Below are 24,570 nucleotides of genomic sequence, written 5' to 3' on the forward strand. Positions count from 1 at the left end.
GTTCATTTCTGCACAGGCTTTGCAAGAGTAGAATTCAAAACAGAGGGGAGTATAATCATTTTTCCCCGTTTGGTTTTTTGTAACCAGGTCTCTCATGAGACCCAGCTTGGCCTTGAATTTGCTTTGAAGTTGAGGCTGGTCTCAAACTCCTGATTTTCATGCCCCTGTCCTCTAATTTGCGGATAAGAGGTATATACCAGAATGCCAATGAGTGTGCATTTTATAAAATCTTTCTTTGTATTGATGTTTGCCTGGATGTGCTATGTGCACCATGTAATATTCTTAGTGAAACTGTAAGTTAGGAGAGGGCAAGTTCTTTGGAACTGTGGCAACAGATAGTTGTGAGATACCATGTGGGTTCTGGAATTAAACCAGTCTACTGGAAGAGCAGACAGTGTTCTTAACAGCTGAGTCATCTCCATGGCCACACGAATAAGCCCTTTAAAATAACAAGGTAAGACGTAGATAGTAAAGGGAGTTTACGTAGGTAAGACATTTGATGAATTGGTTCCACAGGCTTTTTATAAAGGGACATGAAGTAAGGAAAACTAATGAGAGGTGTGGAAAAAGTGGTGACCTCCATACAATACCTTCAAACTCTAAAGTTTTAAAATTACTTTTGTTGATATTATCTTTGACATATGATTATATTCACATATTAACACTAATAATACTTAGGCCAAGAGGTCTCCACTTGGAACTTGTATAAGCAACTTGACAACTTAATTTATCAGAAGCAGGTATGTTATGTTTCGAAAATTAACAATGCTTGAAATATGTTTGTTCACACTTATTTTAATTATAAAGTCAGTTAACTATCGCAAATTGATCTTAGGTGAGAAATACAATTCCAAGATATATTTTTAATTTTTTATTTATTTGTATATGTATGCTTTTGCAGATCTCTGTGTGAATTATAAAGTGGTGTGTGTGTGTATGTGTGTGTGTATGTGTGTGTGTGTAGTTGTATGCTTCATCAACCCCAGCACTCATCATTTTCCAAAATGCCTAGCTAAGAATAAAACGAGTAAGTAATAATCATTGTGTTTCTGTGACATAGACACTTTTTTTTTCAGTTAATTTTCTTAGTAAGTCCATGTCAGAGGCAATATTGGTTTTCCTCATTAGCAGGTGGAAAAACTGCTTAGGAAAGGTCAATGGCTCTCGAAAGTCATGACTGTTAAGGTTCACCTAAACCACCGGGAGTGATGCCTTTTGCACAATGCCATATTCAAACATTTAACTAATTTTACTGCAGTTTGTCATAGGCTTTGCTGTCTAGACATGGCAAGCTTCCTCAGAGGAGATCTTATTTGAGGTGGCAAGAATCCTGGAAGGTTTTAAGCCAGGCAAATGCTTTGATTGAAAGTAAATTACAACTATTGTTTGCCGACTCACTTTCACTTTTAATGTACACTTGTGCTAGGGTACAGAGATGAAAGCCTTGTCATTCGCAGGTATACTTTAAAAATCAATCCAAAGGCGAAACAGAGTTAGAAAAAATAATTCTACTGTGGCAACAAGAGCTACCTTCAGATATCTTTATTTTCAGCTGATTTTCCAAACTTTGAAAGCTGCTTGTTTAACGTTTTCTTTTTTTTAAGAATATAAGATTTTAAGGAGTTTGTTATTTCTAAGTAACAGCACAGAATTGAGTGTTTTTCTTTGCTGAGATGCCAGTTGGTGGAAGATGTATTTTTGAGACATCAGTAGGAAATAATCAACATAATTAATCATTATGACATCTACTCACATTTAGTCATTATCATTTGTTTATTATAATTGCTAACATGTTCTTAAGTGAAGGACACATACAGATATTATCTGTCATAGAATTTCAGCAGGGCTTTACTTTTGATTATTGACTATTATTTATTTGTTCTTGTTCCATGACTCTATCTGACTAATATCAGGAAAAGGGGCTTTCATTTGGATGACGCTCTGTTGGCATTTAACATCCATGTGAAGCATCATGGAAGCATGATGAATGGAAGAACATGTGTAGGTACTTTATACAGAATCCTAACAGTGGAGGGGGCTTCTACTGGGTGCCAGCTAATAATCTCTGTGACCTTAGTGGCTCACATTCTCCACAGACTACCGCAGACACTCTGTTCTCCATCTTGGAATAACAAGAGCTTCACCTTCTATTTGGCTCTCTGGTCCTGCACTGGTCCTTTCAGAGGCCTTGCCCCCAATTTCTAATTTTTTTCCACTCAATGCCTCCTTTAAAGGTCTTAAATCCCTGAAATCTGAAAGGCTCTTTAATCATTCTATTCTGCTGCTAATTTAAAAAAATATTTTTTTTTTACCCTGGTAGAAAGAATTACTCTTTCCAAATAAATATTTTTGTTTTCCCTGCACACTTTGAACATTCTGCCTACAAACCTTACTCATTCTCCAATTTAAAAAAAAAAAGACTCTGGATCTATTCTGGCAGCAACATTGCATCTTTAGAGGAATGGGGCAGGGAGTGGGAAAGTTAAAGGCAGCTACTAGTTAAGCAACAAAACAGCCCATTGCATAATACCAGCAAGGAAAACATGTGTCACAAACTGCTGAGACAATCTGGCTCTCGAGTAGCAATTAGTTTCCAACCCCCAGCTGCTCCCAAACCTTGCCAAGCTGACTTCAGTGTGCCCTCTTATGAATACCAGGACTGTCTAATGGTCCTCAACTTTCCTAATGTCACAGTTCATCATGCCGACATGACGCCCTCTCCCCCCTCAGCCATCAGATTATTTCATAGATACTTCATAACTGTAATTTTGATACTATTATGAATTGTGATATAAGTATCTGATGGGTAGGATGCGCGATATGGAAACTTTTCAAGTGGGTGCGGTCCACTGGTTGAGAACCACTGGTCTAATGTGTTGATTCCTTAAAAACATACTATAAAGTTAATATAAGTTAATATAAAGTTAATATAAAGATGGCTCAGGAATGAAGAGCACTTACTGCTCTTCCAGAGCACCCCAGTTTTTAGCCTCACAACTCCCTGCCCATAAGTTCTATGAGATCTGATACTTGCTTTTCTTCAAGAGAACCTGCCCATACATGCCATACACACAGAGAGACATGCATATACACGTATACATTTTTAAAAAATATAGTACCACATTATTACTTATTACCTACCTCAACTTATATTCTGAAATATATGACATTTCATGAAAAATACACACACACACACACACACACACACACACACACACACAACGAAAAAGACATAAATACCACTGTAGTCTGTAAATATGTATGGTTGAATTTTAGTAGCTCAAGAGAGAAATTCTAGCTGGTGTTTTTCTTCATATTTCAGTGCCTCTGTATAAGCAATAAGATTTGAGATCCTGTAGAAATGAACTTATATTCGCCCTACAGCTACAGTCATTGCTTTTTATTTTGTCTCTGGACAAACAAATATGGCATGGTAAACACATCCCAGGTGTTCTGTTAATAGGATAAAAGTTTCAGCATATCTGAATGACATTTTGTTATGGAGAAACTCTGAGTCTACTACCATCCAGGATTCACACCCAGTCTCTGCTGAAAACCTGCTGGGTGAGTAGATATTCTTGAAGCGAGACCCCTTCATCGCTCTCTCTTTGGCTATGCTTGCAAAAATCAGTGAATTTAATCCAAATAAAGGAACCTGGACCTCAAAATTGACCTCCAAAGAAAAGATACAAAAGTCTTACTAAATTCTGTAACTATCAAAAAAAATGAAGCCAGAGTCCCAGATAGACCAGAATCTGACAACCAAGAAAGGCAGTCTTTTCTCTTTCACATTTGAGAGAAGAGAATAAACTCTCCCCACTTGCACCTATCCTCTGGTTTGTCCAAATGTCAATCAGTCCAATTTATTTTTAGCAATTTCTGTTTCCTAATTTCTTTGAGCATGCTCACTAGCCATGCAACAGGTTTATGAATCTAAGTGTCCCTATGTAGCCAAATGTATGGATCGGACAGTTCCCTTCTTCTTTTCTGTGTTAATCTAAGACTCAGGAGGCTCCAGGAATTTACTCAAGGCACCTACCCTACAAGCCTCTTAAATCTCAATAAATTTCATTCTGCTGCTGATTGGCTTTATTCTACGGCTGAGCTTGAATAGCATGGGAATACTGTATACAATGGAGCGATAGACAGAGAATCTATAAGTTAAAGGTGCTCGAAGACAACACCCCATTGCTTGATGGCTTATTTGTGAATGTATGCAACTAGGAGAAGTTTATCAGAGGTAGGGTTCTAAGACCTGAAATAGAAAGGAAAATTACCTTCAGGGATGTTTTATTATTAAAAGGGATAATGAGCGGTACTAGGAGAGTAGATGACACTATCAGAAAGGCTGCCACACGTGACTTAATAATTTGAAAGATCATTTATCACTTTCACAAAGGGCTCTTTTAGCTCGTTTTTTTTCCTGAGTGACTTTTTAAAATACTTTGAAACTTTTTCTCTTTAAATTTTTTGATTGCCAAACAGATAAATTGCCTGTTCTTTTATGAAAAGAAAATAAAGGTACTCAAGTTTACTTATTTAAAATTCATCTTTGTTCCAAGTCACTCTATGTCCAATTAGTAAGGAACAACCTGAAATGATAAAATTTTAATCTATTAATAATGATAAATGTCTGTATACACACATGATCTTTACTGTGCTGATCCTTCCCATCTGGTATCTTATCTTACATTGCTATTCATTCTTAAGGGGGAACTTTATTGATTAAGGTCGAAATATATCTAGGTAAAATTTATATTTCCAACCTTCCTTTAAAATTACATGTGTGGCCCAGAAGATGACTATAACTCTGTGGTGGGACTTCCTACAATGAGCCCTTAGAGAAACTAATACTTGGGGAGGCGTTAAGAGCTCTCTCTACCTTCACAGTTTCACTTTCCTCTCAATGATGTGGGCGCAGATATGAGGGCTGATGCCATGTAAGCTATATTTTGGCTATAAAATAAAATCAGATAGAGGCTTCATCCCAACCCAAAACACAAACCTTTGTGAACACCAAACCAGACAGGAGGAAAGTCAGAAGTCTCACCTGTTATTGAGAGTACCAAAGAACATGTACTCCGCACTGCCTGGCTTCACATTTTTTTTTTTTGTTACTGAGAGAAAACCAAGTGCTGTAATTTCAGGCCTTTCACGGGCAGCCATATACAATTCTCTAATCACCCTGTGTCTCTAAAGTAAGGTGTTGTCACAGGAATTTCTTATAGAAGTATGAGTTACTATGCAGACTGGAGCTACCAAGTTAAAAAATAAATATACACATACTCACCTTCTGATATAACAATCAGGCAACTGAAACCTATCCAAAGGAAATAGAGGATAATATGCATGTACAGTGATACTCAGGACCAAGAAGATGATTAAGAAAACTATAGTAATTCTGTACACAATCCAGGCCTGGCATAATAAAGGTCTGTGCAATGCTCTCACAAGGAGTCATACGTAAGGCATTGTGATGTATTGTAAAGTGGCAACATGAAGTTAATTAAAGTATATTAAACATGTCAAGATGTGCTATTGGATGACAGAATTAATCCATGGGAACATTACACACTGCATAAAATCTATCTACACAGATACACGGCCTCAAATTGACGGAGGTTGTGTTTTGGCATTTCTACAGTAACTTATACTTCCACTGATATCTTTTTAAAAGTCCCCTAATATAATCAGCCATTTCTTTAGATGTGGAGCAAAGGATGTTTGAAGAGATCAGATGAAGAGTTATATATGTTACTGACTCTGAAATGGAATTAGAAGTAGGCAAAAGTTGAAATTACTGATTCTTCTGACGTTTCAGTTCTGTGCGTTCTAATGATTTGTCCTGATTAAGGAGTCTTAAAACTTTACTAATGAAAGGATTATAGGTTTCTCTGACTTTATTTTGGCAAGAGTTGACAGAGCTTCAGCCCTAACTCACCATCTGCCCGTTTCAGGCAACAGTAGATACGTGCTCATTATACATCATGAAAACCAATCTGCCTGAGAGACTCCAGAGGAGATAATCTATTTCATTGCATTTTTGCCTTTGCTAGTCTCTTAAGTATAACCTGATTCTCTATGTAATTATATACCTTTTGCTTTTATCATAGCAAGAGTGTTTTGATACATTCTTTTAAACAAAATTTTCTTATTTTTCATCCTAAATCAACAAGAATAGTTCTTAGTTTCAAATCGAAAGAATAATACAAGTACAAAACCATGCCCTGACTTAGGTACAACATGTGTGGGACATCATTGAGGCATCAATGAAGAGTAACAAACATTCCGATTCTAACAGATCTGTGGATAAATGGCTGATACTATGTTGTTGGGAAGAGCCATGGTATTGGGAATGGCTGGGAAATTAAGTTGTAAATGAATTTTTTGGTCTAGAATTCAGTCACCTATATAAGACTGTCCAAAGTTTTCCTCTCTGCCTCTCCTCTTGTCTCCTCTCCTTCCCTTTTAGATAACAACTAATAATGGGCCACCCTGGTTATTTTGTTACTTTAGATCCTGAATGTCATTAATGTACAGGGATGTGTTTCTCTTGTAATTCCTAACAGGCACAAGTGGCCAAAAAATGACTTGAACACTATGCTTATGCCCTTGAGCAATGAGGTATGAGTCCATTTATAGTTAAAAATCAAGTGTATTGTTTGAAAGAAAATGGTATGTTAACATCTGTTCACCATAATATCCAGATGTATGACCACAAACTGCATAGAGGTACATGTGTACACACACATGGTTTAGATTAAAAAGGAACTTGAATCTCATTGCACAGATAGACATATCATTAATTTTAAGAACAATTCCAATTCTCCTCTCTCTCTCTCTCTCTCTCTCTCTCTCTCTCTCTCTCTCTCTCTCTCCCTCTCTCTCTCCCTCTCCCTCTCCCTCTCTCGTCTCTCCATAGCTGTCTGTCTGTCTATCTATCTATCTATCTATCTATCTATCTATCTATCTATCTATCTATCTGGAAACAAGACATATAAACAAATAATTATGTTATCATAAGAAAACGGGGAAACGGGGTTGGGGATTTAGCTCAGTGGTAGAGTGCTTGCCTAGCAAGCGCAAGGCCCTGGGTTCGGTCCCCAACTCCAAAAAAAAAAAAAAAGAAAAAATAAAAAAAAGAAGACGGAGAAACAGGTTGGACTTGCGGAGGATCAGAGTTCATTTCCTAATTGTAAAATTCCTATGCATGACAGCTAACTCACAAAGGCCTGTAACTCCAGATGCAGGGGACTGAATGCTTCTGACCTCTATAGATACAGACAAAATGCAGTGTATATATATATATATATATATATATATATATATATATATATATATGTATGTGTGTGTGTATTGCACACATGTGTGCATGTGTATGTGTGAGCATGCATGCACACACACAAACACACATATGCATAAATAAAGTATATAATATATAGTATATTTGCTATATAAATTAAATGTATACATTTTTGGTCTTTTGAGTCAGAGTTTCTCTGTGTATCCCTAGCTGTCCTGGAACATGGTTTGCTGACTAGTCAGGCCTTAAACTCTGCCTCCTGAGTGCTGGGATTAAAGGCATGCACCACCAATGCAAAGATAATTAAAATATAATTTAAATGTTAAAATGATAAAGATTTTTAGGAAAAATAGGTCTATAGTAGCTATAACTTTCTTTTAAACGTGTTTCAAATATTTAGTGATATTCAATAATTTTACATTGTATTTAAACTGTTATATATTGTTACATCAATCAACTTTTTTTAGAAATTATACGTATAAAATAATGGGTTTGTTGTTAACAAAGGCTTTATGTTTTAGTTACTTGCTCATGTAATTAATGGTATTTATTTAATATCTAATACTGTACAGATTAATCTAAATTGCATATAGAGACTCAGAGAGAGGCTGAATACATTGTTATGTATACATATCTCTATCCCTAGCATTTGGAGAGCTGAGGCAGATGGATTTCAACTATGAGGCTAACCTCTGCTACACACACACACACACATACACACACACACACACACACACAAAACCCTGTCCCCGTAACAAAAATAAAAACATGCACCTGTGTAGATGGACTGGAAGACATGAGGAGATGGTGTGGGACTTGGGGAAAGTAGATAAAATCAGTCCAGCAGCTGTACTTTCTGTATATGTGTAATCTATAACATTATAAGTTCACAAAAGAGACTGTAGCCTGTGCAATGTAATTTCATCTAAAAACAACTTGGTCACTTTACTAATTATCTTTGTCGAACAACTGCTGGATAGGCAGAGTGGCGTTGATTGTAGAAGGAGTGGCCGGATGTCCATTACAAGTTTGCGTAATAGTGCCTAAAATGGCGTTGCCTGTGACCACAGCTCTCCAAGTTCCCAGAAACACACGGTCATGTTCCAAACATAATTATCCTGCCTTCTGTTCTGCAGGCTGACCACTGGATTGATGACAGAGCAAAGGTAACAAAATTAAACAGAACAGGGAGTGCATGGGGAGGGAAATGCTCTCTGTCTGTGGTAAGGTGGATTATGACCATTATAAAAAGCTTTAACTAAGTGAGGTCTTTTACATTACCTATGAAATACATTTTAAAGTGTTAACCTTGAGAAGAATAACCCTGATTAATTATAGTTTCCAATAATTAATTCACTCTTTTAAATTTTTTATCCAATTATAATTCTTCATCCTAGCTAGTTTCTACTCATAATCACTCCTGTTCTGTAAGAGGAAAATGCTCTGAAATGGACCTAATTCAGCAGCCTGAACACAGCAGTACTAATTATAAAAATAAATTGTATAGAATGTCAAAAATAATTTGACAGATTTTTTTTTCCTGTGACAACTTAAGGAATTAATAGGTCCCACTCAAATGCATCCCTTTTAAAGTTTGCAGGAAGTCTCTAATTTCATAGCACTGGTAGGGTACTCTAACTCTTTGAAATGGTGAGAGTATTCTTTTTGCAATATGTGAAATAACCATGTAAAAAAAAACACTTGTAACATCTCAGATAAATCAAATCAATACAAATACAGGAGAGAGAGAGAGAGAGAGAGAGAGAGAGAGAGAGAGAGAGAGAGAGGAGGGGAGGAGGGAGGGAGAGAGAGAGGAAAGAAAGAAGCCCAATCCAAACCCCAAATTAGTAAGGAATACTTGCATTTCTTTGCAAAGATCCAAAGGGTTCAGATAGGAGCAATCACTGACAAAATTTTTAAGTGTAATGTTTCCTCATTTGTGAGAACTACACCACAGGAATAAAGAGGAAGAGTGGCCTAGTCCAGTGTCTCTGAACAGATAAAAATTTTTTTGGAGTAAAAAAAAAAGGAAAGATTTTTCTATAGTGTAAACTAAGAATTTTTTTTTCTTCTTCTTTTTTTCGGAGCTGGGGACCGAACCCAGGGCCTTGCGTTTGCTAGGCAAGCGCTCTATCACTGAGCTAAATTCCCAACCCCGTAAACTAAGAATTTACCCATTCAGAGCCTACCCCACATGTGGCCCATACATATACAGCCACCCAATTAGACAAGATGGATGAAGCAAAGAAGTGCAGACCGACAGGAGCCGGATGTAGATCGCTCCTGAGAGGCACAGCCAGAATACAGCAAATACAGAGGCGAATGCCAGCAGCAAACCACTGAACTGAGAATAGGACCCCCGTTGAAGGAATCAGAGAAAGAACTGGAAGAGCTTGAAGGGGCTCGAGACCCCATATGTACAACAATGCCAAGCAACCAGAGCTTCCAGGGACTAAGCCAATACCTGAAGACTATACATGGACTGACCCTGGACTCTGACCTCATAGGTAGCAATGAATATCCTAGTAAGAACACCAGTGGAAGGGGAAGCCCTGGGTCCTGCTAAGACTGAACCCTCAGTGAACTAGACTGTTGGGGGGAGGGCGGTAATGGGGGGAGGGTTGGGAGGGGAACACCCATAAGGAAGGGGAGGGGGGAGGGGGATGTTTGCCCGGAAACCGGGAAAGGGAATAACACTCGAAATGTATATAAGAAATACTCAAGTTAATAAAAAAATAAAATGTAAAAAAAAAAAAAGAACAAGGAATAAAACAAATTGGAAACTTCAAAAAAAAATATTTCTCCCTTCCCTTTCCTCCCTCTACACCCTCATGTATTCCCCTCCTCGGTTGCTTGCCAACTCAGGGCCTCGATTTTCATCAATTGTCGTGTGTGTGTGTGTGTGTGTGTGTGTGTGTGTGTGTGTGTGTGTGTGTGTATTATACAATCTAAAAACCCAGAAATATAATTAGGTAGGTAGGAATGGTAGGAATGGTAGTGGACACCTTTAATCCCAGCACTTGGGATCTCTATGAGTTCAAGCCCAGCCTACTCAGTATACTAGTGAGAACCTGTCTCAGGAAAAAGATGGAGAGGCAGAGAGAGAGAGAGAGAGAGAGAGAGAGAGAGAGAGAGAGAGAGAGAGAGAGAGGGAGGGAGAGAGAGAGAGAGAGAGAGAGAGAGAGAGAGAGAGAGAGAGAGAGAGAGAGAGACATGCACCCAAATTCCATAACTCCTATCATGTTGCTGTATGTTTACACAGATCAGTATGGATATCCTGTGACAGCACAGAGGCTATGATGTCACGCCTGTGTGGTGCGTCTGCTAATGGAAGAAGCAGGATACAGCTATTATTATCTTGCCTCTGGTATTCAAAAATCAGTTCCTACTGTCCACTTTGGGACGGTGTTGAACCTGAAAGCTTTCTCTACCTAAAGCATTCTAGCCTTTAGACAGGCATAGAAACTAACTTTAACTTGAAATATTGGCTGAAAACTACCAGTTTCTTGTCTACTTGGACCACCCTTCTGAATTTGGAGCCACGTTTACCTGCATGGCTTTGTCAAAATACCCTTGAGTCCACTCTCCTTTCCTGAGTTGTCTGAACTTAAACTAGTCCAATTCACAAACACCAAAAAGGATTTTCTCTTTCCTTTTTCCTTTCCTTTCCTTTCCTTTCCTTTCCTTTCTTTTCCTTTCCTTTCCTTTCCTTTCCTTTCCTGCTTCCTTCCTTCCTTTCTTCCTTCTTTTGCCCTGTTTTGTATTTTAATGCATGGAATGATGGAATGGTCGAATGTTACATCTAGGTGGGGGAGAGTGTGGAGCAGAAGAAGTCTACAGTGAGTTTCTCCCCTGATTTACTGGAAGGCTAAATGGACCAATGGTAATTAGATGAGCATAATGCCTTAAGCCTACATTTCCATAGGGGCAATTTAAGTCACAAACAGAAACAGAGTGGAAAGGACAATCAGTTGAATTACCAGCTGAGAGCATTCTTCATAGAAAACATACAGAAAACCCCTAACACAGTATTGATGGCCACGGGTTGAATCAGCACTCAGCAGGCACCAAATCCATTTCAGTAATTTCCCTGGTCAGAAGGAAAGACACTAACCCAGGGTGGAGCCAATCAACAGAGCCAAGGTGTGCCAGGCAAGCTGTACACACTGACAAATCTGGAAATCTATTGTAATTGAGGTTCTCTAATAAAGAGAAAAGAACACTATGCAAGGTCCCATTCTCTATAAAAGAGCTTTGGTGTGGGTTGATGTCTATATGCAGGTGAGGGCAGGCACGAGATCAGGCAAGGCCTGTGATTGGGCAGTGAAAGAGAAAGGCAGGCTGAGAATTTAAAGATGGGACAGAGAGTATGAAGAGAGAGACGGAAGGAAGATGGAGGGAGAGAAGGATAAGCCAGATCTGTGTGGCTTTAAATAGTCACAGGTAGCTATCAATATCTTATAAGGGATGGATAATTACTGGACAATTTGTCTCATCTAGGTGGGCTGTTTATATCAGTTGCCTCTGAGTTCATTGTGTGGACATTTTGTGGGGTGAGGATTTACTGATAGAAATCTTATTGATAAATTACAAGCCTCAAGAGTTTTGATTTTACTGGGTTATAGGAATTTGTGATGACAGCTGACTGCAAAATGGGCGGCCCCTGCATGGGGATGGCCTGGCAGCGACCCACCATGAGAACTTATCAAGTTGGGTGGAAAGATTTCAGGATAGCCTGGCTAGAGAGTAGTAGGCAGTAGTGTGGGATGGTACTTAACTTTTAATATTTCCCGCTACAATTGGGAGACTACAAGAAGCCTTCTTATCTGGAGTTAATCTATTTAAGTAAAATTACTCAGATTGTATATTGTTGTTGGTTACGGTAGTAATATTTGGTAGTAAATTAAGGCTGGCATGTGTTAAGCTTCATACTATTAATGAGAATGCATTAATTTAATTACAGTTAACTCCCACACTAACTCCTAATGAGGCATAATTATCCACATTTAAAAAATAAGGCTGACATTTAGGGAATACTCTGACATGTCCAGTGTTCATAATCCAGGCCTCAGATTAAGGTGGTCTACTAAGACCCCCCTCAATTCAGTAAGCATATAAATGAAAGATGCCAAGACCCAAAATATGCCATGATTCCTTATGGTTAAATTGGGGTATAATTTAAGCACATAAATTTAAAAATCTGTTTTCTGATAATCCAATTATCACCTTTTTTTATTTCTGACAGCATAATAACCATATTAAGTAACAATGAGACCAACTAATAAAAGCACCTAAGAGAAAAGCCAATTACTTCAATGTTTAGTCATCCACTCATTTGTTATAAACTGGACTTGGTGTGGGAAAGTGTTATTTCTCTGGACTTTCTTTGTTCTAACAAAGAACAGTGAGGTACTTGTTCTTCCTCCCACAACAGGACAAGTTCACTGAAAAATTAAACCTGTTTTGATTTACCTAAAGTAAATCCTGGTTATTGTGACAAGCTGAATAACATTGAGATTTATGAGAGCCCGGAACAGAAGGAAGCATGGAGACCAGATAGAGAAGTAGCCCATTAACACTTTATTAGATTGATAGAAGGTTAATTGACAGCTCAATAATTTTAACCATAAATATGGCATCCTGCTGACACAGAACACCAAAAGGTCAGGCTCATTTGCTTGGAACTTACAGATAACTCACTTCTGAAAATCAGTGGCATGGCGGGAGGGATGGGTAAGAGACTGACCATATACTGCTCTTTCTGAAGAACAATGTTCACCATCAGTTATCTTGCAATTAAGTGTATTTTTATGTCCAGAGAATCAATGCCCTCATCTCTTCTCTTTAGGATTCTACACTCTTTTGCACATGGCCGCATATAGACACATAGGGCATAACATAATTTCAAAAATTCAGTAAGACAAATATTTTAAAATCTCTGGTTGAAGGCAGTCATGGGCTCATGCTTTTAATCCTAGCACTTGGCAGGCAAAGGCAGAGGCAGGGACAGGGGCAGGGGAAGAGGCAGAGGCAGAGGCAGAGGCAGAGGCAGAGGCAGAGGCAGAGGCAGAGGCAGAGGCAGAGGCAGAGGCAGAGGCAGAGGCAGGGGCAGAGGCAGAGGCAGAGGCAGAGAGGCAGAGAGGCAGAGGCAGAGGCAGAGAGGCAGAGGCAGAGCCAGAGGCAGAGGCAGAGGCAGAGGCAGAGCCAGAGGCAGAGGCAGAGGCAGAGGCAGAAAGGCAGAGATAGATCTCTCTGAATTCAAGAACATCCTCATGTACATATTTCAGGTTCCAGACCAGCCAGAAAAAAATCATGTCAAGAAGAAAAAAACCACTGTTGAAATGAAAAACAACATGTCTATAGACATTCTGTTTGGGAGCATGTAGCTAACATGTAAGATCTTGAAGCAGTATGTGGTGTCTTGCCTTGCCAGGAGCATAAAGCAATTCTGGGTTCGCTAGCAGAATGCTAGAGAAATGGCTTCCACTGTAGAATAGCATATTATTCAGAGTCAAGGATGCATCCACCTAGGCATATTTTATATCCTTCTAAAAGTAATTGAGTCTAGTGGGGAAAAAAGACAGTTTTGCTGCATACCATCTAAGGCTTTAAAACATCTTGGCTTCCAACTTAAAGAGAGGTGGTCAATGTGCTGCTTAAGTATGTCATATACTTTAGTTCCAGGGTTGGAAGAGGTCTGATTGTTCAGTATGAGTTACTCAAGTATCTTCAGGGCAGTGAAGGTAGGCGCCTTTCAGACAATGATCTCAATGGCTACAAATCATCATTCTATAGACTCTTAGAAAGAAATCCTAGAGGCTGCCAGATTACCGTAATCAGTATAAGAACAGACTATAGAAAGGTACCAAAAACAAGGAAGTAAAACTCCAAGAGGTCACCTCAAAGTCTAGATCCGATAGTGAAAATGGCAAAGACGCCTATTTACTGGCAGTTTTGAAAGAATGGCAAAATCAAGTATGAATTTTGGGTTTCTGGCTACGGACCGGATCCTTGATGTACCTTAGATGGTCTGGCATTGCATTTCCCCTTTGAATATGTGTGAGCCTGTGTTCATGACAGCTACAGTTTTCTAAGAGAGAGTAACTCCAGATAGTTTGTTACATCACAGTGATGTTATCTACTGATGGCTCCTTCCATCACAGTGGCTCATCTGTACCATATAAGAAGAGAAAGGAAAAGTACCAAGGGACTGCAGTAAAACCATTCAAGGAGATTAATGCCAGTAGAAACTGTCTTTGAAGTACATCTGAGTTGGAAGAATTAGGACTTGGTGAGTAGTGTTCAACATTGAAGAACAAAGCTCAGGAAAAAAATACAAGGCAGGAGAACTGATTGGTCTGAAATAAATGTTTCTTTCTGGGTCACCCCTATACACTGCAGAAAGTTTAATCATATTCCTCACCTTCACATACTAAATGATACAACTGGTTACCTAGGAGAAACATGACTTTGCCTCAAGATGCAAAGTTAAGTCACCTATGGACACTACCCACTCACATAAATATTTTTGGCTGGGTTTCTCTTTTTAAGAATTAGCTGAGCATTTTCAAAAAAAATATGTTAAAATAAAATCTGGCATTAGTGAAATCTTGTAATTAACCCAAATGTTCAAAAGTCAATGCTTGTCATGAAGTCTTTTTGCTCTAATTCAATTGAAAATACAATTTCATTCAGATGAAATTGAAAATAGAATTTTATGTCAAGGCAGCTTTCAAAGCCTGAATGCCTGTATTCTAAGCCTCCTGATAATTTTGTTGTTTTTTTTTCCCTCCTATTGAAAAAGGCACCTTGTGGTCTCCTTGACTGTTGGGCTAAAGTAAACATGAACTTCAAAGATGGAACCGAGCAGATGACTGGCCTTGAAGAGTTTTTCCTAGAAGTAATAGTAGGAAGTATTTATGGGAAAAGTCAAGTGTTCTTCAAACAAAGGGCCTTGTGCACCAATCCCAGTGTCCTGCTGCATTCACACTCTGATGCTTATTTCAAGCCCACCTTGAAGGTTTTCTTCCCACATGAAACTTCAATAACTAAAGAATATATACCAGCTTTTTCCTAGGAGGTATCATAATAGTAGTCATTGCTAATCCAATGACTGAGACAATTGGGATGAAAGCTAATTCATTTCTTTTCCAAAATGTAGCGCAATGCCTTAATCTGTACAAAGTGTTGAATAACAGAACAAGTAAAATAGATCCATTATCTCTACAGACCCTGTTTAAAGCAAAGTGACATAAACCAAAAAGTCTGATCAAAATAACTATCACAATGTAAAGTAAAAAACTGCCTAGAGCCATAAGGCAAATAATATATTTGATTACAATACATGGAAAATTGGTCTCCAAGAATCAGGGATCTGTGTCAGTTAAGAAAATTACTTTGTGTCCTCCAAAGTTCTACTCAGTTTAAGGCTTCTCTAGAGTAGGTACAGCCAAGAGGACAGGGCGACTTTTTCCCACGAGCATACTGTAACATGCTCTGAGTCTCTATTGCACAAACAATATCAATAATCGGCATCTGCAAAGACTGGAACTTCCTTTAACTCCCTAGACCCTACTCATAGTTCCCAGAGTCTCAAGGCCTACACTACTCTAAACATGCTGAGATAGAAGGACATCCCATATTCTGCCCTGCCCCCACATTCCCCTCACACCACCAAATTTCCACAAGGATGTCCTGACACCACCCACCCCACCAGAACTGTTCCTACACATGTCATCCTTACCACAAGTAACTAGCAGAGTAGAGATGGTACGCCAGAAGCAGCAAACTGAAAAGACTGTGGCTACTAAAGCCAAATCTGGTATTTCACTCTAAAGGCGGAGGAGGGGTGTATTTAATTTAGAAACAAGTAAGGTTATTGTAGAAGGCGAAACAGAGGTAATTTCAATACACCTGCACAGCAGTGGAGGGATTTTGCCTGGAAGAAAAGTGTATTGTGATCTGAGACAACCTCAAAACATCCTTTAAGGCAGTGGGTCTCAGTCTCTGGCCAAGACCTCCTTGGAGGGATCACATATCAAATATTTACCTTATGATTTATAACAGTAGCAAAATTATAGTTATAAAGTAGCAAAGAAATAATTTTATGGTTGTGGGGGTTACAGCATTAGGAAGGTTGAGAACTATTTCCCTGGCGTATTTATTTTGGACAATCTAGAAAGGTTTACACCTAAGAGAAGACTTGCAAAAGTAAAGGGTTTGAAGGTGACGGTTAGGAGGAGACTCACAGTTCCTTGAAAGCAACAAGCTAAATTCAACACAAACTCAAAGTTTATCAGGAAATACCAGGAAAGAGTTGACTATTATCAACGGGTCTCCTAGGGCTGATCCAATCCTCAATTGTTGAACAATAAAAGTTCATATTTTTAGTTTGATCAGACAAGGAAGAAAATTAGGACATGATGCTTTGTTGAAAACCTGATGGCAATCAGTAGACCATTCATGGAGAATAAGGGCAGAGTGTGATGTAATAAGCTAGGAAGCAAATTAGAAAGCAGACTTAGAGGACGAGAGCTTTCTAAACTGACTGTCAACTTAAGAGAGATGTGATCCATGCCCAAGATGGTATTCTTTTCAGAGTGTCATCCATCACAGGCTGTGCACTGTAGGTAAAATAATTTTAAAAATATGCTACAAGGGGATGGGATGTATCTCTGTAGGAGAGCATTTGTCTAGTAAGCACAAGGCCCTGGGTTCCTTCCACTCTGAGCAGCACACACACACAGACACACACAGACACACAGACACACAGACACACACACGTACATACCACATCACACAGAGATACACACACACACATACACACATGTACATACCACATACACACAGAGATACACACACACACGTACATACCACATACACACAGAGATACACACACACATACACACACATACACACATGTACATACCACATACACACAGAGATACACACATGTACATACCACATACACACACAGATACACACACATGTACATACCACATACACACAGAGATACACACATACACACATGTACATACCACATACACACAGAGATACACACACATGTATATACCACATACACACAGATACACACATACACACGCACACACACACACACACACACACACACCACACACACACACTTCTAGGAAAGTTGCTAAATGAACAGGTTGAGAGCCAGATCTTTACCAATTAAACCAAAGGAATGGTTAGCATCTAAACTTTCTAAAAGACTTCTACAATATATTTCCTAAAAGCTACAGTTTTCAAAAATAATACTGTATAAACAACATAGACATAGAAAATGTGATTCCCATATATAGACCTTAGAAAGACACGGAGGAAGAAAACTAAAAATGAATAAAAATTGCCAGTGATAGGCCTCAGGTTCAGCAGCAGGAGGAACCAGGCTTAACACAGTAAAGCTGAGTATTATGTCAAATTCCTCTTAACAGAGAATAACAAAGTTACAAAAATTCCACAGTGCATACAAAATCAGACTGTAAAATTTAAAAATACAAAGCCTGAGTTGAAAATTGAAATTATCACTAGGCTAAATGCTACACTTTAGCTGGCAGAAAATAAAATTGGCAAACTGAAAGACTGTTGGATAGAGATTACATAATCTGAAAAGTAAAGAGAAAAAAGAACAAAGAAAAATGAAGAGAGCCCCCGAAAGCTGCAAGACACTTCATTAAACATGCCAGCTATGTATAAGAAGAGTACCAAAAGAGAACAGATAGAGCAAGTTGTAAAGATTTGAAATTGAGACAGGAATGTGGGTACCTGCTTTTCATCCAAGCACAGGAAAGCAGAGAGAAATAGTGAGACTAGAATAAAAACAAATATTAAATACCAACCATAAATAACTGAAGTACTAATGAACAATGTAAAACTTTACTAATAACGAGGAGCTATCTACATACCAAGATGTTGTTAGAGAAAGAAGGAAGCCAAAAAGAAGGTGAGAACTTATTGAATAAGAAATTGATTCAAATGATGAACTTTAAGAAATCTACATACAGAGGCATCGTAGTAAAAGGCTGAAGGGGAAAGACAGGAAAAAAATTAAAACTGAAAAGGGAAATGAACATATCAAAGGAAGTCTGATTTATATTAATAGAGAAGTGTCCTCTAGGACAATTAAGACCATATCCAGTGAGAGGACGCATTCAAGTGCTGAAAGAGAAAAATGGCTGACCAAATGGGCTACGTATGAGTTTTACATTGGAAGACGACCAAGGGTGGAAGTCTTTGACAGCAAAGCTGACTTCCAACAAAACAAAATGGACAAACAAACAAGCAGAAATACTAAAGGTACTTCTTTAGGCTGAAGGCAACTAAATGTCAGTAGAAATGGAAATTTAAATGAATAGTAGAATTAAAGCAGAGCTATTAGGCAATGTTAAGAGGTCATTTATGTTTCTGATTGCTTTTCTTAATAGTTTTTTTAAAGGATTTGTATAAAACAACACACACGTAATTATATTGTTGAGCTTTAACATGGAAATATAAAATATGATTGATGTTAATTGCAGGAAAGTGGTGGGAACAAAGCTTTACTGAAGTAACAAAATGAAATCAATAACTTCACATGCCAAATGCTGAAATCAATATTGCTACTCAGTTATGTAACCAAATTCAAAATTGATTTCTTTCTCAGCATCTGTGAGATGTAAGATCATATTTGTTATACTTACAAAGGTATACTATTTCTGTTGGGGAATATATAGATGTTCTATATATAATAATAGAGACAATAGGAAAGAAGTATGAGTTATGTGGAGGTAACTGTCAATTTCTTTTACAGAGAATCACATTCTCTTGAGTTATGCTGTGCCTAACGTAGGCTATCAATAGGAGATCTGCTGTACTCTCAAAGAGGGAAATAAACTGAAAGAGGAAAATGGAAAAATCATGCAAATAGTGACAGTAACAATCATGGAGTGGTACAATATTAACCAGGATAGTTTGTAAAATAAGTCCCACATATTATCAGATAAATAAGGGAGACAATCTATAAAAAAAAATTGCCCAGTCAATTGAGATGATTCAGCATTTGCAATCACACAACCACGTACCTGTAGCTGCTCGCAGGGCTCCAGATCACATGAAAAAAAGGTGACTCAAGGACAGGAAGAGAGAGCATGCTGGTTCATTTTTGTCAACGTGAAACCAACTAGACTTAGCTGACAGGAGACTCTCAACTTAGGAATTGCCTCCTACAGATTGGTCTGCTGACATGTCTGTGGTGTATATTCTTAAGAGTTGGTTTGTCCACACCCGCGGATCACGGCCCGCAGCAGCTCTCTGCTCCCAGACCCTGTGGGAAAGAGACCTCACCGCCTGCTCAGGTGGGCACTCCTGAGGCTGCAGAGCGGAAGAGACCACCAACACTGCCCACCCCTGCCCACATCCCTGGCCCAAGAGGAAACTGTACAAGGCCTCTGGGCTACCGTGGGGGAGGGCCCAGGAGCGGCAGGACACCTGCCTGAGACACCGCTGGAACCTGAAGGAAACAGACCGGATAAACAGTTCTCTGCACCCAAATCCCGTGGGAGGGAGAGCTAAACCCTCAGAGAGGCAGACACGCCTGGGAAACCAGAAGAGACTGCACTCTGCATACACATCTCGGACGCCAGAGGAAAACACGAAAGGCCATCTGGAACCCTGGTGCACTGAAGCTCCCGGAAGGGGCGGCGCAGGTATTCCTGGTTGCTGCCACCACAGAGAGCCCGTGGGCAGCACCCCGCGAGCGAACTTGAGCCTCGGGACCACAGGTAAGACCAACCTTTCTGCTGCAAGAAAGCTGCCTGGTGAACTCAAGACACAGGCCCACAGGAACAGCTGAAGACCTGTAGAGAGGAAAACTACACGCCCGAAAGCAGAACACTCTGTCCCCATAACTGACTGAAAGAGAGGAAAACAGGTCTACAGCACTCCTGACACACAGGCTTATAGGACAGTCTAGCCACTGTCAGAAATAGCAGAACAAAGTAACACTAGAGATAATCTGATGGCGAGAGGCAAGCGCAGGAACCCAAGCAACAGAAACCAAGACTACATGCCATCATCGGAGCCCAATTCTCCCACCAAAACAAACATGGAATATCCAAACACACCAGAAAAGCAAGATCTAGTTTCAAAATCATATTTGATCATGATGCTGGAGGACTTCAAGAAAGACATGAAGAACTCCCTTAGGGAAACACAGGAAAACATTAATAAACAAGTAGAAGCCTACAGAGAGGAATCGCAAAAATCCCTGAAAGAATCGCAAAAATCCCTGAAAGAATTCCAGGAAAACACAATCAAACAGTTGAAGGAACTAAAAATGGAAATAGAAGCAATCAAGAAAGAACACATGGAAACAACCCTGGATATAGAAAACCAAAAGAAGAGACAAGGAGCTGTAGATACAAGCCTCACCAACAGAATACAAGAGATGGAAGAGAGAATCTCAGGAGCAGAAGATTCCATAGAAATCATTGACTCAACTGTCAAAGATAATGTAAAGCGGAAAAAGCTACTGGTCCAAAACATACAGGAAATCCAGGACTCATTGAGAAGATCAAACCTAAGGATAATAGGTATAGAAGAGAGTGAAGACTCCCAGCTCAAAGGACCAGTAAATATCTTCAACAAAATCATAGAAGAAAACTTCCCTAACCTAAAAAAAGAGATACCCATAGGCATACAAGAAGCCTACAGAACTCCAAATAGATTGGACCAGAAAAGAAACACCTCCCGTCACATAATTGTCAAAACACCAAACGCACAAAATAAAGAAAGAATATTAAAAGCAGTAAGGGAAAAAGGTCAAGTAACATATAAAGGCAGACCTATCAGAATCACACCAGACTTCTCGCCAGAAACTATGAAGGCCAGAAGATCCTGGACTGATGTCATACAGACCCTAAGAGAACACAAATGCCAGCCCAGGTTACTGTATCCTGCAAAACTCTCAATTAACATAGATGGAGAAACCAAGATATTCCATGACAAAACCAAATTTACACAATATCTTTCTACAAATCCAGCACTACAAAGGATAATAAATGGTAAAGCCCAACATAAGGAGGCAAGCTATACCCTAGAAGAAGCAAGAAACTAATCGTCTTGGCAACAAAACAAAGAGAATGAAAGCACACAAACATAACCTCACATCCAAATATGAATATAACGGGAAGCAATAATCACTATTCCTTAATATCTCTCAACATCAATGGCCTCAACTCCCCAATAAAAAGACATAGATTAACAAACTGGATACGCAACGAGGACCCTGCATTCTGCTGCCTACAGGAAACACACCTCAGAGACAAAGACAGACATTACCTCAGAGTGAAAGGCTGGAAAACAATTTTCCAAGCAAATGGACAGAAGAAGCAAGCTGGAGTAGCCATTCTAATATCAAATGAAATCAATTTTCAACTAAAAGTCATCAAAAAAGATAAGGAAGGACACTTCATATTCATCAAAGGAAAAATCCACCAAGATGAACTCTCAATCCTAAATATCTATGCCCCAAATACAAGGGCACCTATATATGTAAAAGAAACCTTACTAAAGCTCAAAACACACATTGCACCTCACACAATAATAGTGGAAGATTTCAACACCCCACTCTCATCAATGGACAGATCATGGAAACAGAAATTAAACAGAGATGTAGACAGACTAAGAGAAGTCATGAGCCAAATGGACTTAACGGATATTTATAGAACATTCTATCCTAAAGCAAAAGGATATACCTTCTTCTCAGCTCCTCATGGTACTTTCTCCAAAATTGACCATATAATTGGTCAAAAAACGGGCCTCAACAGGTACAGAAAGATAGAAATAATCCCATGCGTGCTATCGGACCACCACGGCCTAAAACTGGTCTTCAATAACAATAAGGGAAGAATGCCCACATATACGTGGAAATTGAACAATGCTCTACTCAATGATAACCGGGTCAAGGAAGAAATAAAGAAATTAAAAACTTTTTAGAATTTAATGAAAATGAAGGTACAACATACCCAAACTTATGGGACACAATGAAAGCTGTGCTAAGAGGAAAACTCATAGCGCTGAGTGCCTGCAGAAAGAAACAGGAAAGAGCATATGTCGGCAGCTTGACAGCACACCTAAAAGCTCTAGAACCAAAAGAAGCAAATACACCCAGGAGGAGTAGAAGGCAGGAAATAATCAAACTCAGAGCGGGAATCAAGCAAGTAGAAACAAAAAGGATCATAGAAAGAATCAACAGAACCAAAAGTTGGTTCTTTGAGAAAATCAACAAGATAGATAAACCCTTAGCCAGACTAACGACAGGACACAGAGAGTGCGTCCAAATTAACAAAATCAGAAATGAAAAGGGAGACATAACAACAGATTAAGAGGAAATTCAAAAAATCATCAGATCTTACTATAAAAACCTATATTCAACAAAACTTGAAAATCTTCAGGAAATGGACAATTTCCTAGACAGATACCAGGTACCGAAGTTAAATCAGGAACAGATAAACCAGTTAAACAACCCCATAACTCCTAAGGAAATAGAAGCAGGCATTAAAGGTCTCCCAACCAAAAAGAGCCCAGGTCCAGACGGGTTTAGTGCAGAATTCTATCAAACCTTCATAGAAGACCTCATACCAATATTATCCAAACTATTCCACAAAATTGAAACAGATGGAGCCCTACCGAATACCTTCTACGAAGCCACAATTACTCTTATACCTAAACCACACAAAGACACAACAAAGAAAGAGAACTTCAGACCAATTTCCCTTATGAATATCAACGCAAAAATACTCAACAAAATTCTGGCAAACCGAATCCAAGAGCACATCAAAACAATCATCCACCATGACCAGGTAGGCTTCATCCCAGGCATGCAGGGATGGTTTAATATACGGAAAACCATCAACGTGATCCATTATATAAACAAACTGAAAGAACAAAACCACATGATCATTTCATTAGACGCTGAGAAAGCATTTGACAAAATTTAACCCCCCTTCATGATAAAAGTCCTGGAAAGAATAGGAATTCAAGGCCCATACCTGAACATAGTAAAAGCCATATACAGCAAACCAGTTGCTAACATTAAACTAAATGGAGAGAAACTTGAAGCAATCCCACTAAAATCAGGGACTCGACAAGGCTGCCCACTCTCTCCCTACTTATTCAATATAGTTCTTGAAGTTCTAGCCATAGCAATGAGACAACAAAAGGAGGTCAAGGGGATACAGATCGGAAAAGAAGAAGTCAAAATATCACTATTTGCAGATGATATGATAGTATATTTAAGTGATCCCAAAAGTTCCACCAGAGAACTACTAAAGCTGATAAACAACTTCAGCAAAGTGGCTGGGTATAAAATTAACTCAAATGAATCAGTTGCCTTCCTCTATACAAAAGAGAAACAAGCCGAGAAAGAAATTAGGGAAACGACACCCTTCATAATAGACCCAAATAATATAAAGTACCTCGGTGTGACTTTAACCAAGCAAGTAAAAGATCTGTACAATAAGAACTTCAAGACACTGAAGAAGGAAATTGAAGAAGACCTCAGAAGATGGAAAGATCTCCCATGCTCATGGATTGGCAGGATTAATATAGTAAAAATGGCCATTTTACCAAAAGCGATCTACAGATTCAATGCAATCCCCATCAAAATACCAATCCAATTCTTCAAAGAGTTAGACAGAACAATTTGCAAATTCATCTGGATTAACAAAAAACCCAGGATAGCTAAAGCTATCCTCAACAATAAAAGGACTTCAGGGGGAATCACTGTCCCTGAACTCAAGCAGTATTACAGAGCAATAGTGGTAAAAACTGCATGGTATTGGTATAGAGACAGACAGATAGACCAATGGAACAGAATTGAAGACCCAGAAATGAACCCACATACCTATGGTCACTTGATTTTTGACAAAGGAGCCAAAACCATCCAATGGAAAAAAGATAGCATTTTCAGCAAATGGTGCTGGTTCAACTGGAGGTCAACATGTAGAAGAATGCAGATCGATCCATGCTTATCACCCTGTACTAAGCTTAAGTCCAAGTGGATCAAGGACCTCCACATCAAACCAGTCACACTCAAACTAATAGAAGAAAAACTAGGGAAGCATCTAGAACACATGGGCACTGGAAAAAATTTCCTGAACAAAACACCAATGGCTTACGCTCTAAGATCAAGAATCGACAAATGGGATCTCATAAAACTGCAAAGCTTCTGTAAGGCAAAGGACACTGTGGTTAGGACAAAACGGCAA

The 24,570-nt window shown here is 38.9% G+C and overlaps 1 long non-coding RNA gene and 1 pseudogene across 1 annotated transcript; one reads left to right on the top strand and one right to left on the bottom strand.

Annotated features, from left to right (window-relative positions):
* LOC108352072 (uncharacterized) overlaps nucleotides 1-24,570 on the bottom strand; it is a 2,585,468-nt pseudogene that overhangs the window by 702,040 nt on the left and 1,858,858 nt on the right.
* On the top strand, nucleotides 14,498-15,386 carry LOC134480663 (uncharacterized). Its single transcript, XR_010055316.1, has 2 exons — nucleotides 14,498-14,594; nucleotides 15,108-15,386. It is a non-coding gene; the product is annotated as an uncharacterized LOC134480663 (long non-coding RNA).

Source organism: Rattus norvegicus, chromosome 10, assembly GCF_036323735.1.
Source record: "Rattus norvegicus strain BN/NHsdMcwi chromosome 10, GRCr8, whole genome shotgun sequence".
Classification (NCBI taxonomy): domain Eukaryota; kingdom Metazoa; phylum Chordata; class Mammalia; order Rodentia; family Muridae; genus Rattus; species Rattus norvegicus.